Source organism: Numida meleagris, chromosome 5 (assembly GCF_002078875.1).
Source record: "Numida meleagris isolate 19003 breed g44 Domestic line chromosome 5, NumMel1.0, whole genome shotgun sequence".
NCBI classification, from domain to species: Eukaryota; Metazoa; Chordata; class Aves; order Galliformes; family Numididae; genus Numida; species Numida meleagris.
The window spans coordinates 59,327,247-59,342,588 of NC_034413.1; the positions used below are offsets into that span (position 1 = coordinate 59,327,247).

Below are 15,342 nucleotides of genomic sequence, written 5' to 3' on the forward strand. Positions count from 1 at the left end.
GATGTAATGGAAAATTTTCATTTATGTTTTTGCAAATGTTCATCTTCTGATGAACATTCTTGCGTTCACGTTCACCTGTTTGTCAGACCTCAGCTTCTGCAGGCATATTCATGACAATAATTAAAACTCATTCTAGACTTACTGAAATTCCCTTAGACCAAAGTCGATCTGATCAATGGATGCCATAGGCCTCAGAAAAAATCCCAACTGGTGGCTTTATAGTGCAGGTACACAGAAGTTTAAATGTCTTCATACAGACAAATGCTATTTGTAACTAGTTTCTTGAATATGATACCTCAATCCTTCCTCCCCCAATCTCATTTCCTGTTGCTGTAACATAACATGAATGTAACAAGTATTCCTGGATATAACAACTGAGCTCCATTCCTCTACAGAGAGACCTGGCTTTGTTACTCCATATGCTTTTTTTCCTCTTTTTTGAAGTCTTTATTTTCCCCTATCTCCCTTCTCAAAAAAGACTGACATGCTTTTTCAGTGTGATGATTACAGACTAATGTATCCAATCTTGTTTTCTTTTGCACCTTTGGTTGAGGTAAAAGGCCTTCATTTCTCCTAAGCATTTGTATTTGAAGCACAAATCTTCCAGTAGGACTCTAAACTGAGCAGTCTGAGCCCAGCCACACAAGCAGAAGCATCTCACTTATTACTTATTCAGATAATTGTTGCTGCAGCACAGTAGAAATAATAACTCCATGGGACGAGTTATTTAACTTCAGTGCAAACACGTTAGTAACAAAAGAACATGTTGTTTACATTACACCCCACAGGCATGACCAGGACTAATCCTCTACAGCTCATGAAAAGACAGAACACGAATGAACAGGAGTTTGTCTCCACTCCACTTCTTTCTGCTACCTGGAGAGATGTGTGTACAAGCAATATCTAGCACTTGCTGCTCTTCTTGCTCCCATATAGCAAAAGTTCTAACCTTCACTGTTCAGGCTTTCCCAAAGAGATGGATAAAGCTGATTTGGAAGCTACAGGTATTGAGGAAGATGTAATTTGAAATAGATGAATCCATGACTTTCTCAAATGGTAGAAATCCAGTCATATTTTAATGAGTTTCTTTCTCTTTGCATATTAAGAAATAAAGCATGCACAGAGCAGAGATGAACAGCTCCTCTGCAGAAACAGAAGTATAGCTACGTGGCTTCAGATATGTTGGGCACTTTCTGTTTTACAACAGATGATACCAGCTAGACATCCCTACTTATCTGGAGACAGATAAATGTCTGGGGATACATGGAGAGAAAAGGCACAGTGGGCAAACTACTTTCTGTTCAAGTCTTATTGCTGACCAGGCTGGACGGGGCTTTGAGCAACCTGGTCTAGTGAGAGGCGTGCCTGCCTATAGCAAGGGGGTTGGAATTAGATGATCTTAAAGTTCCTTTCCAACCCAAACCATCCTATGATTCTACGTTCTCACCGTAATTTTTCCGGGAATTTTGTTGCACAGTGGCTCAAAGTCAGTCATTTATTAACTGTTCAGCTGTATCAGCGTTTCTGGGGTTCATGTTCCAATTTAAGAGATTATTTTGTTTCATCCAAGAGAATTCCAGACCATGCACCTCAATGACATTCCAGAAAAGAACAGCAACCGGGAACAGTTGGGACTTGTGCTTCAAAATCTTTTTCAGAATGTGAGCTAGAACAATGATGATGTAGCGTAATTTTGGTTTATGATGGGTTTCTTCACCATCTCTATTACTTCCCCTTCCATGGGGAACATTGCTAGCAGTCCTCATATCTTGCTTTTATTCACATGTAAATAAATAAATAAATAAGGTACATAAATTGCATAAATTAAATATCTTCCTCCTTATCTCATCGCAGCTAGGCAGAAGATCTATTAGTTAGTATCTATTTTCCTTTAGAAATATTATGTGGATTTTCTCCTATGTGTTTCTCTATTATTCTGAATCCATTTATAAAAGAATGTGAAAGAAAATAAAAAGGCATGCATAGAGACCAGAAACACTTGTGGCTGAAACATCGAAAACATTCAGCTTTCCTGTTCTTGAAGGGTTGAGAAGGGGAATAAGAACACTGTACTTGTTCTGTGCAGGAAGGAAAGAGCTTCTTGAAAAACTGCAAAAAGAACAGGAAAAGTAGAATTTGAAATACAGAAAACAATGCGTTCAAGCAAGAACTTCAAACCATCCACAGTTTGCGGAACACTTCCCACAGTCACAGTCAAATGTATTAGTTGTCAACTCAAACTGTTAACACATTATGAACAATTTAAATTGCTTATAAATCAAAACTGCTCGTGAAGTGTTTGCTGCACTTTTAGTTTTAAGACTATAACATCTAACAAACACTGTAACCTCACATAACCTATGATTGCTATATTGTTACTTTCTACATCTGCTAAAACCTACACTAAATTTCCATAAGCCATTAAAGAAAGGACAGAAACACGAACACTAATAAACTTTAAAGCCTTGTTAGCACAAAATATATTGAAAACCTTACATGAGAAGGAAACTCATTTACAAACCAACCAGAGCCATTTAGTTTAAAACTGATGTAACAATAAATTTTTAAATAAACATTTTTATGCATTCTGAAAATGTTTACCTTTAACTTAACATGTACCAAAAACATTTTAAGACCATTTCAAAATGTATTCTGAGGTCTCCAAATAAAAAATATATATATTTTAAGCTTCAAATCTGACAACATTTTCTCGATAAGGTGGAATTTTTACAAAATGTGGTTCAGAAATAGCAATTACCAATTTCAAAAAAAGAAAGTAAAAGGAATTCTCATTTTAAAATATTTCACTTAATTTATATTTCAATCCTTCTGTTACTGTGCTAAATTATTACTGCTGTCATAATAAAGCCTATTTAAAAAGAAGGATGGCAAAGTGTATTTAAAATGTTTGGTGCTCTGCAAAAGAAAAAAAATTCAGCAAGGCATTAGTTAAGTTATAAAGCTGTTGAGCAAAGTAACTCCTAACAGCTGCAGTGTTGAGCTCCAGGCCCCTATCTAAGTGTGCATCCTTTGCTTAACTGCTGGGAAAGCCAGTCATCAAACTCCTCTTTGGAATGAACAAAGTTATTTTTATCCCCATCATTCCAAAGTCAGTAGGACTAAAAGCAAACCTTCCTCAAAATCAGTCCTTAATCCCACCAGGGACATCTTTTGCTAAGGTCATTACAGCTTATTACTTGAACAAAAGAAAGCAAGTAAATAAAGCCAAATGGAAATTGCAGAACATTTGTTTCTTGTTCTGTTTCAAACCTGTTTCAGAAGGATAGTGGGAGATGTGAAGTTATTAAAAACCAAGACGTGGTTACCACAAGGTTTTGTCTGGTGTTTGTCCCATTCTGTTTGATGCCTGTTTCTCATATCATCCAGGTTTTTGATATGTGGTTAACTTCCAGCTTTTCCCTGCGTGCCTAGACCATGACTAAATTCTGTCATGTTTTCCCCCAAATCATTCCTAATCTCTGCCATCTCCTTTGTGCCTGACAGGCACATCTCTTTTCTGCATATTTCCTGGTGTTACTGCTGTAGCCCGCATAACTCAGAGCATCCCAAATTCTAGTCCTAAACCCCTTTCATCACCAGCTAGATCAAAGAGCTAATGAAGAAAATGGTTTTCTTAGTTTTGTCCCTTCCTCAAGTGCTATTATCTATTTAAGTGTCTCACCTCAACCCAGTCACTAGCAGACATGCCTGCATGTGCGCACACACACACGCACACATACCGACAAGTTTCTCTAGCTTCCCAATATCCTGTGCAGCAAATTCACAGCTGTTCCTTTGGAGCGGTTGCAGCACAAATAATCAGATGCAAGAGAATAACTTCTCCAGACTCAACCAGGTACACAAGGGAACCAAGAGCTGGCACATCTACTGCCCAAGTGCTCCAGGCCCTTTCACAGTCAAATCTGTTCTTTGTATCATTTTTAGAAAATGAGGGAAGGGCGCACCTAGAATGGACAATTCCTCCAACACCACAACTAGAACCTTTAACTAAGCTAGTTTACAGAAGTGGAAAGATGGAGGTCTTAATCATGGTCCTATTCAAATAAATAAGAGCACCTCCACTGACTTCTCCCAGCACTGCCAGCAGCAAAGAGACTTAATTTTGATATCATGGGGATATACTTCCCTGTCTTACGCATGTAGTACTTTAGGAGCCACCTGAGAGCAAATGTCTTCCATAGTCTACTTAGTTATTGTTAGTTCTCAAAACTACAGTCAGATTCAAAACCAAATAAAATCAGGGTAATATGTTTTTGAACAAGGAGACAGGGCTGGAGACTGCATGGAATTGCATGTTTTCTACAATTTCCAACACAGTATTTGCCATTAAAAAATCCGTACTTAACTCTATTTACCATAAAACTACATCCGATCTCTTGAATTACCCTTAGGTCCTTAGAACTGGACTGCACCTGAATTTGAAGTTTCCGAACTGCTTCATATTGGCATAATTTTGCTGCTACTGAAACCATTTTTAAGATTTCCATTAATTTTTATAGAACAGAATTAGATTTACTGTAAAAATTTCATCATCCATTGCGTCAAAGTGACATTTTATTTCATCCTAATGATAATGGCTAAATTTTTTTAAAGCATTTCATCTTGCAATATTGCAGAAAAGAAAAAAATAAAAATGAGAAGAAGAAAGTACTGTGAGGTGCAGCGCAGAAGAGATGTATGACTTTTTAGCAGAGTTCACCTAACCTTTGAACATCTTTAAAAATCAAAAGTGATCCTAGGACTGAAAACTGCTCATAATAAAAGACTTAAGGTGCTCAATCTGTTCATCCAAAAAAAGATCAATAGAAACTTAATTACAACATAGAAGTGCCCTCATGGAGAGAAAATACCACACAGTAAAGGACTTAATCCATCATGGAAAAGCACAAGAATCATAGTCTTTAGTTATTCCAAGCAAATTCTCCGCAAATAAGAAGGCTTCTATTTTATTTTTTTCATTTTTATTTTTAAATACAGTGTGCTGATTGACTTTGCCAGTTTCAAGAGCTTCACAACAGGACTGAATACCTTCCAAAACTGATGTGATGGTTAAACACGAGATATCAGTCTCAATACAAATCAAGTGGTAAAAGAAAAGGAAAAAAGAAAAATGAAAAAGAAAAATGGGTTTCATTATGCAGGAGTCTGAGCATACCTAAAAATTGTGATTTCTGGAATCTCTCCTCAACTATCCCACACTTCCAAAAATCAGAGGAAAACAGTGAGATTGAGGGAAGAAGGAAGAATCTATTCACAGTATTAATAAGTTTACCAGTTGAGGATCCAGGTTAGACACTGCAGTATTGAGCAAAAGTCGTATTTGTTTATTTAATTAGAAACATGTACATCATGGGAGTGAGTGAAGACATAGACTGGGTATTACTCTGCAATACAGATGAGTATTTACTTTGTAGAGAAAAAGCTTATTCATTTTCTGTTTGGTATTACTCTTAATTTTGTTGCATTATACTGTGTGTCACTGTATTGTAATTTTACATTACTGGAAAAAATTAAAAATAATCTAATATCAAACATCCATTTGGATACATCTACTCTATCATTACAGTAGTTCTTTCATGATTTTTAAAAATGATTTTAAAAAATACTTGCACTTATTTGTTATTCTCTTGCTTTAGTAAAACTGCCAGCTGTACTTTCCACTTCATATGAATTCAGGTCTATTCCAATTTTCCACTTCCCTGCCTTTAATCCCAGTGTTACAAATGGAATCCCATGCTACACTAATATCTCTTACTTGCTGGCACAAAAGAGATCGATATTTCAGAACACCATATGTTTTATAGATCAACTGCCTTGTGCATAAGAATCCAATGGCATCTGAACCATTGCACAATATTTGTAAGTTACACAAGGCAGTGATTGTGAAGCCTGTCTTTGCACAGCATATCACATCCTAAGTTGTCTGTACTCATCTGTGAAAGGTTTTAGTTTTTCTATGAAACTTCACTAAGTTATTCAAATCCCAGATCTCCTCTGATCATAAACCATTCTCTGTGGCCTCTGGGCGTGGTAGAATCTTTAACAGTGTGAACGTGTTGCCCTTCACAGGCAGGCAAAGATCTCAGAAAACTTTCAGAAAGATTTCACAGCAGTTCAGCAGAACTTGGCTGAGCATTAGCACTTGCACAAGCAGAGGTGAAGCGAGTGGCTAAGAGACGCACAGCTGGCAGGTGTTTGATCACCAGGTGGGTTTTGCCAGCACTTCAAACAGAAACAACTGACAGTAGAGATTCAGAGCCAGTCTTACAATGAGCTACTGAACCTACATGGACCGTGGGGAAAAGCAGTCAGTAATTTGCATTTCAAGGTATGCTTACTACCGCTGCATGGATCCTCACTCACTGCACTGAAGGTGACAACACGTTTTGAACAATGATTTTGATTTTGGCAGGTTTGTGACAGAACCCAAGCAAGGCTCAGGAGTTCGAAATTAAAGCTTCAGATGTGGTTCCTTGGGCATGACATTTTGTTTTGCTTTTGGGGAATTTTTTCTGGTTTGCTACTAGAACTTCTTTGAGTTCCCCAGAAATGCACCTGCTGACCAGCTTCAGGGCTGACAAATCAATGGCTTCCCAAGATCAAAACACACCATGCAGACCACTCCAAAGAACTGGCTTCCTTCTCTATCCTAAAATTTTGTGGTGTTTTGTTTCTACTCCAACAAAAAGAAAAACATGCCATAAAACTCCCCTATTTTCCACTAAATATAACCAACTTATAGTCTGTGCATGCTTACTACAAGTACACTGGACACTGAGGGTGCTGACAAGGCAGACATGAAGGAAGAAAAACATTCTTAGGAACATTTCTTAGCTTTACCTTTCACTAACATAGAAGTATATTAGTATATCCCCTGTACGTGGCACTGGTGAGGCCACATCTCAATTACTGTGCTCTGTTTGAGGCACCTCACTACAAGAAAGACATTGAGACCCTGGAGTGTGTCCAGAGAAGAGCAGTGAAGCTGTGAAGGGTCTGGAGCACAAGTCTAATGGGGAACTGCTGAGGGAACTGGGGTTGTTCAGTCTGGAGAAGAGGAGGCTCAGCTGAGACCTTATCAATCTCTACAACTCCCTGAAAGCAGGTTGTGGCAAGGTGCAGGTTGGCCTCTTCTCCCAGGTAACAGGGATAGGACAAGAGGGAACAACCTCAACTTGCACCAGGGGTGGTTCAAGCTGGATATTAGGAAAAACTTCATCTCTGAAATAGTGGTTGGGCGCTGGAACAGACTGCCCAGTGAGGTGACGGAGTCGCTTTCCCTGGAAGCATTCAAGAACTGTGGAGATGTGGCACTGAATGACATGGTTTAGTGGGCATGGTGAGCATGAGTAGGTGGTTAGACTAAATGACCTTAGTGGTGTTTTCCAACCTTAATGCATCTATGATTCTCCATCTGAACTGGGTTTGAAAACAATCCAAAATGCAACACTATTGAAACACCTGACTTGGTAGAGAAAAGAGAAGAGAGCAAGCATATATATTATACATTAACACGTCACAGACATTCAGAAAAATGAATAGAATAGAGGTAAAGCAAGACTAAATTTAAAAATCAACAAGCAAGCAAAAAAAAATTGATTCCAAGTAATTTTAAACACAGGAAATAGTCAAGTTATGAAAACTGAACCAAGATTGAAACATGGGTGGTAGCTTCCGCTCTGTCAAAAAAAATACTCCACAAGTAGTATTGTATCTTCATGGTGCTGTTTACATGAAAATTAGTTTAAATAGCAGCCTGAGGCCCTGGGGAAGTCTCTGAGCTAGTAATCTGGATTTTAGCAATATTGCTGTATTTCTTCACCATATTATTGCAAATTTCTATAATGAGTAGGTTTCCTCTGAGGAAATGGCCAAGATAGTAGTACTAGAGGGAAGCATTTTAAAGGCTATCAAAATATTGTTATTATAAGTTTTTAATAACAAGTTGCAGAAAGACCTTACCAGTGAGGTCAGCTGGAAACCGTAAATGAGACTTTAAACTTTAGATCCATCCACACTGAGTACAAGCAGAGTGCTTTTGCTCAAATAGACTTCAGTGTAGTCTGTCCAGGTGAAGTTGTTTGACTTCAGCCTGTCATGTTTTTTTAAAACTCTTTTCTACTGCTGAATGTGAAAATACACATAAAGAGGACTTTGATCCAGGAATAAGAGCCATCCTCCTCAGAAGGAATTTCTGTCTACAGAGAAGAGAAAATGGGAGGAGGAGGTAAAGCCACTGAAAAAGTTTTAGTTATGTAAACAAATCCACTACAGTTTCCCTACAAATAAACTGAGTACTTAAAAATATCGCCATCTTTTCTTCTTTTCCCTGAAATTATTGGTCTTGTTGGGTATTTTTATTTATTTATCTTAATGGCTGGCTGATCTAAGTATTACTGCAAATAGTGCATAATAATAGTAATTCCAAAGCTCTCACACTGTATGTTGTTTGTGTATGGAAGGACATTTCATTTCATACATCATTTACAACTCCCTGCTATAATTCTAGGAAGTCAGAAAGCTTTTAAAATTTAATGAGGAAAAATTCTATGCTGTTGCAACATCTAAAATTGGGATATAGCAAGCAGTTACATTCAGATTTTCTCTTAACACTTGTTTCATTTTATTTCCACTAGACCAATGAGAATCGATCTACTCATAAGTTAATTAAGCGGAATAGGAAAGAAGACATTTATGTGAATCATCTCCAACTTCCTAATCCATTTGCTTATACATTTTTCCTCTATGATTCTCCCAGCCACTATAATTCATAAACAAGTTGCACATGGAAGTTGTAATTTTCTTACCTCTTTAACAGAGTGATCCTTTAAAGGAGCACTGCAATATTTTTGTGTCCTTGAGGATAAATTGTCAGTCCCACTGAAGAATCATGCCCTTTTCTATGTGATGTCTTGCCCAGCAGCACTGCACTCTGTGCACATAAATGCTGGGTTATTGCATTGGCATAAATTAGTTAATTTATCCTAAAGTGGTCTGCATCCATATGCAATGTCTTTTTTAATTATTCAGCATGTTTGTACACAGTAATTAATCTTATTTGGAACAAAATTTCTTAAGTTTGAAATGGCTTCAAAAACCCTTTAGTATGCTTCCCTAAATAAAAAGGGATTAGAAATGGACTGAGAAATTAGTGTGTCAGTGAAATGCCAGCTCTTCAAGTGTGACATTTTTGGTTCTGAACACGACAGAAAAGGTAAACATTTGAGGAATCCATCTTGGAATTTCTGGAGTCAGAAATGGTGAACCAAAAATTGCAAATCAGAAATTGCATGGCAATGTCTATTCATGAGGAACGGGGCAGCCGTGCACCATGTAGGTGCACAAGCAACTGATGCCAAGAAATATACAACCTCCTTTTTAGGATGCAAATTTTAGTAGTTAAAAGTAACAGGGCACAGGGTGCTGGTTGACTACTGATGAGGACACAAGCTGGAAGTGATTTCGGCTCCCTGCTTTATCACTAGTCCAACAAGTGCCTCTGGGGAAACCATCCCTCCTTCCCCATCTTTCAAAAAGAGCTAACACTGACCTTCCTTATAAAGCACTTGGAGATCAATTGAGGAGTAATGTTACAGAAAAGTCTTGTATTCTCATTCACAAGTGAGACAATATCACTCAGTTTCTAGAGCTTTAAAAAAATCCACTGAGAAAAGAATCGATCATCCTTGATTTAAAACCCAGAATCTAGCTTGTCTCACAGTCACAGCCATGTAATGGTGGAGTGAATTGCAATGGATGCACTCCGTCATGCAGTTCCCATTTTGGAGAGTTTGAGAGTTAGGGAGAGGAGGAGGGAAGCACTGAGGTGCGAGCTGTTTTCATTCTGCTTTTCTTCTGATGACACACAGCATATGCTGTGGTAACTCTGCTCTGTGCCAAGGATTCTTTACATTTAAAGTGCAGCAGAAATGCCCTGCCTGACAAATGACAGCAAGCAAACCAGAGAAAAGTTGGGTTGTTGTCCTCCTCTGCGACTGGAGTTCTGTCTTTGACTGTGTCCTTGACTACCATCCTCTCTTCTCTGAAAAAAATGCTGTGGAGTTGGCACATGCTCCCCAAAGTTTCTTGCAGGCACTATTCCCAGCCCTGCCACAAAGCACCGGAGCACCTCCATGCTCAGCCCATCTGTGCTTTGAGGATGCAGTCACCTTTTCAGCTCTGTTGTCAGAAAGATTATTTTCTATTTTCCACTGAGATTGTTTAAATCATGTTCAGAGTTTCAAATGACTCTTGCTTAAAAAGATTACAGCAGTAATTGAGGTAATTGATTAGCATACTCCACTATACGGAAATTATCTTTTCACTTCTCAAACATCAACATTTTTGCAGCAAATGTACTATATTTGAAATCATATTGATCTGAATTGAAATCATTGGTTAGAGCTAAGATATAGGAAAAATAGAATAATTCCACCTCATTTGTATTATCAAAACACAAGCTTCATGGAAATATAAGACTTTCTGTCATACACAAATTTGGGTATTTCAGAAATGATTTCTTCATAATAAAGAACTCCTGGTAAATAAAAATTTTTCTGCATCCCTTGAAATACTGATTTAAACTATGATTTTAGAATGTATACATGACTTTGAAGCAAGCCATGCATAGATTCTAAATTATATAATCATAGAATCACAGAATGTCTGGAGTTGGTAGGGATCCATAAGGATCATCGAGTCCAACACTTGGCTCTACACGGGATAATATTAAATTACATTTATTTTAAGATATGGGTTTTTAAAAACTTTAAAAATCTGAAGGAAAACAATTAGGATAATCCTGTATAAAATGATAACTATTTACAGTTAACAAAACTGAAAACAGGAAAATGAAATAGTCTTTTACAACTACTGTGAATGAAACATTTTGGCCTTATTCATATATTGGAGAGAAAAATATCATTATTTTGCCAAGTTGACATGTTTCAGTGAGCCAATTAGCAGTTTTAAAACAACTCTCAGCTTCTCTATTTATATAAGGCACTGTTCTGGATTACCTTTTCCTTTTCGTTTCATTCTACAAAACTTGCAATTAAAAAAAAATCACACCAAAACTGAACCGTAAGTCCTTTCATTACCTTCCATAGGAGCAGAGCCAAGTACTAGTTAATTAACTACAAACCAGATTAGCTTCCACTCAGGTAAACCCACATGTACTGCTCTTTATAGAAGTACAACATGGCCTACGTTAAGTCACCTTGCTCCTGGAGATCGTGAAGGGAGAGAGCCCCATCACTCTGCGTACTTGACTTTGTCACCTCTTCTCACTGGTCTGTTTGGAGCTTGTGCAGCGCTAGAGGCAGGGCACTGTGCAGGTTATGACATACCTAGCTGACGTCACAGTCCTGAAGTTGCCTTGCCAGATGGCTGTGAATGCCAACAGCCATGCGATGACTGATTTATTTTGCTCTCAGGAAAATTCCTATCATCTCTGCTCTAGCTAAGAGGAATGAGAGATGATCAGACAGAAGATATTTGTTCTTGTTTTATATTTGCCTGCTTTCCTCAGCAAATAACAAATTCACCGAGCAGATTTACACTGAATACAAAGGTGTGTATATCTGATTCCATTTCACTGGCTGTAGGATAATAGCAGTGGCTTTGAAGACCCAGGTGATTACTGGTGATATTTTCAAAATGAAATATATCAATTTTCATTCTAAAGCATCCAATTTTGTTTTGCAATCTAGTTTTGCTTTTAAAAGGCTAACTCTTCTGAAACGGAAGCTTAATATACTTTTTATTTTTAATTTTCACACTTTAAATCTGTTCCAAAATTTTCAAATATGTAAATAAAAAGCAGAACAAAGTATTCTACCTTCTCCAAGAATTAAATTCTTTTCTTTCCAAGGTTGAATGGCATCTTGTTGCTCACTTTCACTAAACAAAGCAGAAAATTTTCTTATTTTCCCTTCTTCAATATTACCTTTCTTTCCCCCAGCTCCTTTGGAGTGGAAGTCAGCTAGCCCCAGAGTCGCAAGACCTTTGATATTGCAGGTGACTCTTTGGTGCATGAAAACAGAATCTGATCTAGCATTAATGCTGCCCTTCTGTTGAAGATTTTATGTGAGTCACTTGGAACAACATTGATACTCCAGTAGCAATACAGTGTATACATCCCCATGCATTTTGTGAAGGATGTTTGTTTCTCTTCCTCTGAAAAGATAACACTTAAAATGCTGTGGTTCATTTATTCTAATGTCCTTTAGGCAACATCATATCCTTACAGACAATTTAAAATTCTTTCACACTCCAGAAATACCATAGGCAGTAACAAGTTAGATAAGTCATTCTTAAAGCTATTAGCTGATAATGATGATAGCTTCAGTTCATCTGAAAAATTATTGCTCATAAAATTACTGTATCATAAGCAAACTGCACCTTTTACTGATTTGTTTATCCTCACAACACTTTCATCTTGGATAACACTTTTTTTTAATTAATATTGTTATTATTTATTTCTCCCCATCAGTTCCATAAAATATACGTTATAGTCGCAGCATTAAGAGATTCTCTAACTTTCAACCAAGACAATTGAGGACAGAACTCTCTAGTATTTTTAATGAGGGAGATGAAGAAAACAAAACCTTCAAAATCCAATTAGGATGTATTTGAATATTTTTCACAGCCCATGTGATGAACAAAATTAAATAAACCATCGTCATGGTGCAGGACTAATTTAGACTGTACCTCTAGAGGAAAAGATGGAAAAATCACAGTGAATTAACAAATTTTACAAACTAAGTAGAAAAAAATCCATCACATATTCCATCGAACCATTGGTCAGAAGAACGCCAGTGACCACACTCCTGGGGAACACCAGTAGGACTGACACATCACATGTCTCAGGATATCTTTAGTCCCTCAGATACCAGGTACATATTAAGCTCTTTGCGAAAGTTGAGCTGAAACCCTTCAAACTGGCTTTGTTCCAAAATTATCTGGCCAGGGACTGTGTGTGCTAGGGCCATTACCAAGAACTCATGATGCTTGGATGTACAAGACTGGATAACACTTGTGCAGATGTTGCTGTAGCTCCCGTGGACCAGAGAAGTCATGGCCTGTTTCTGAATACATAGATACAAACATAGTAAGGAGGAATGAGTCTGCTCAGCATTGCTGACTCTGATCTTTCTCAGTCCTCACAGCAGGAGATGGGATCCCCTTCCCTCCATCACCTAGTGAGGTGAAGTCCACAGTTCTTAGACGTGCAGAACAGCTTGTAATCTTACATAAATTCTTTTTAGGTCTGTTTGAGACCCAGGACCCTTCAGGGCTGACGTATGACTACCTGTGTAATCATACCAAGAAATGATGCTTTCTGTGCACCTCTCAGGCCAAGGCGTATGTTCCTTTGAAAGTCTTCTGTTGCTCTGGGCACAAGGGGTGTAGGCATACTCACAGGATCCTGCCCCTTAACGATGTATCCCAGGTCAGCTGAGCCACCGTAAATGATCAGCTGAGCACTCTTAAGATTTTTTATTGATTTTTGAGCTAATTCGTTTTACCTCTGATTTGTGGCAGGCTTAAGTGTGCATATCCACTCAGTTATGGACAGTTACTACATCTGAGCCATCATCCTATGCACATCTACATCCATTCAGCCTTAAGCACTTGTCATCACTCATTTAGCACTGATACCTGCACGTGGGAGACTGGACTGTAATAGGCTGCTCTCCTCTTGCTGTAGTTCAGCAGAGAAATGTAAGACATAAACCACATTTTGGGACCTGGATCAATACACATTACTGTATGGCCCAGCTTCTTCCCTGATGAGGTAAAAAGTTTCACATGGTCAGGCAGCTGTAAATTCTCCGATGTGGTGTCTGGGAATAATGAGAGCACCACAGTGAGAAGCAGAAAGCAGGACAGCTGCTGTGATTCCCTATCACTTTTCTCACAGATACCATAGAGAAAATATCTTGGCCTGGCTCTAGGGACTCTCAGCCTAAAACACTGCTTCTGATGTGCTCAGAAATTGTTGTAGCAGCAGCACCGAAATGAGGAGATTCCTGCAAGTTGTGCACTGCCAATAAGCTGCTGGGACTTGTTTTCCTTCGTACTGTTTGTCTTTTCTATTGCTCTCCTGACTTCTCATGTCATATGTTTTTCAGTGCCGACCCTATTTTACTGGCCAGAAGCTAGCACAGTCTTTCTGGGACATCTTTAGTGCAAGTTTTCAAATAAATACTATCATGTAATAACAAATAGTTTCAATTAAACAAAAGCAAGAATTCCATGGCTGCGCAGAAGAGGAGTTTCAAAGCTTCCAAGGACAGGATGCTATTAAAAACTTTTATTCCTGTTCCTAAAGCAGTTTTGCTTTGCAAACAAATCTTCAGGTTTTAGAATACACAGAAATTAAAGTATCAGTCACACCTGTCGTCTTTAATCTGTAACATTAATTTGATTGCATGAAAATATCACTTCTTAGTGGTGATGACACTGATGACTATGCTAAATCAGAGAGAAAGCCAGATAGATTTTCCAGAGATAGCAGAAGCCAGCAGAAGTCAGCCTAAGTAAATTATAAAAAGAAATGTAAAATTGTTGAGTCTTCAATGACTTCATTCAGATCTCATGGTTTAAAGGAATACTGCACTGTTTAAATGTCTGGCAATCAACAAGATTATATGGTAAGAGTCATTTTGCATTAACTGTGAAATATGTTTGGAAATCATCTCCTTCCCTTCCACCTGACTCCTGTGCTGCAAATTCAGCATACTTGACAGCTTTAACTAATTTATTACCAAAAACAAAGTTTGCTAAAGAGGTGAAACAGGCAAATCAAAGTGATTTGCTGAAAGGTGCAAAGCAAGTCATACAGGAAAGCAAGGTTTTAAGACTGTTTCTGGAGACTTGAAGTCCCTTAAATTTCCATCTCTTCCACATTCCCCCAAGTATTTCCCCATTCAGTGAAGTCAGTCTGTTTCTACCAGTTCTCTGGCTTGTTTGTTTTAAATTTATGGGTGCAGACTGTATCCTATGTTGAAAATTCCTAATGTTCAGTGGAGCAAATTCATCAGCCTTACAGGCTAGGAGGGAGGCCCTGGCTTCCCTTTTCTCTGCCCGCCTCTGTACTCTTATCACAACACCACTTCCAAGTAAGAACTGTCCTTTCTTCCTGGGAAGTTTAGTTGTGAATCCAAGTGTTCTTTCAAGATCTGGCCCAATCCACCTCGTTATGATCCCAGTCTCCCCCTTTCAGTCCTTGAAGCAAATTGCCTCTCTCAAGCCTAGTTAACCAATTTAAAATAATGGGGAGGTTTCAGCAATAAAACTTAACCTAAGCTTTCTCTG

General features: G+C 38.1%; 1 long non-coding RNA gene across 1 annotated transcript; it reads right to left on the reverse strand.

Annotated features, from left to right (window-relative positions):
* Positions 7,688–11,650, reverse strand: LOC110400334. The gene is made up of 3 exons (XR_002439757.1): positions 11,240–11,650; positions 8,829–8,953; positions 7,688–8,219 (listed from the first exon to the last, which is right to left on the reverse strand). It is a non-coding gene; the product is annotated as an uncharacterized LOC110400334 (long non-coding RNA).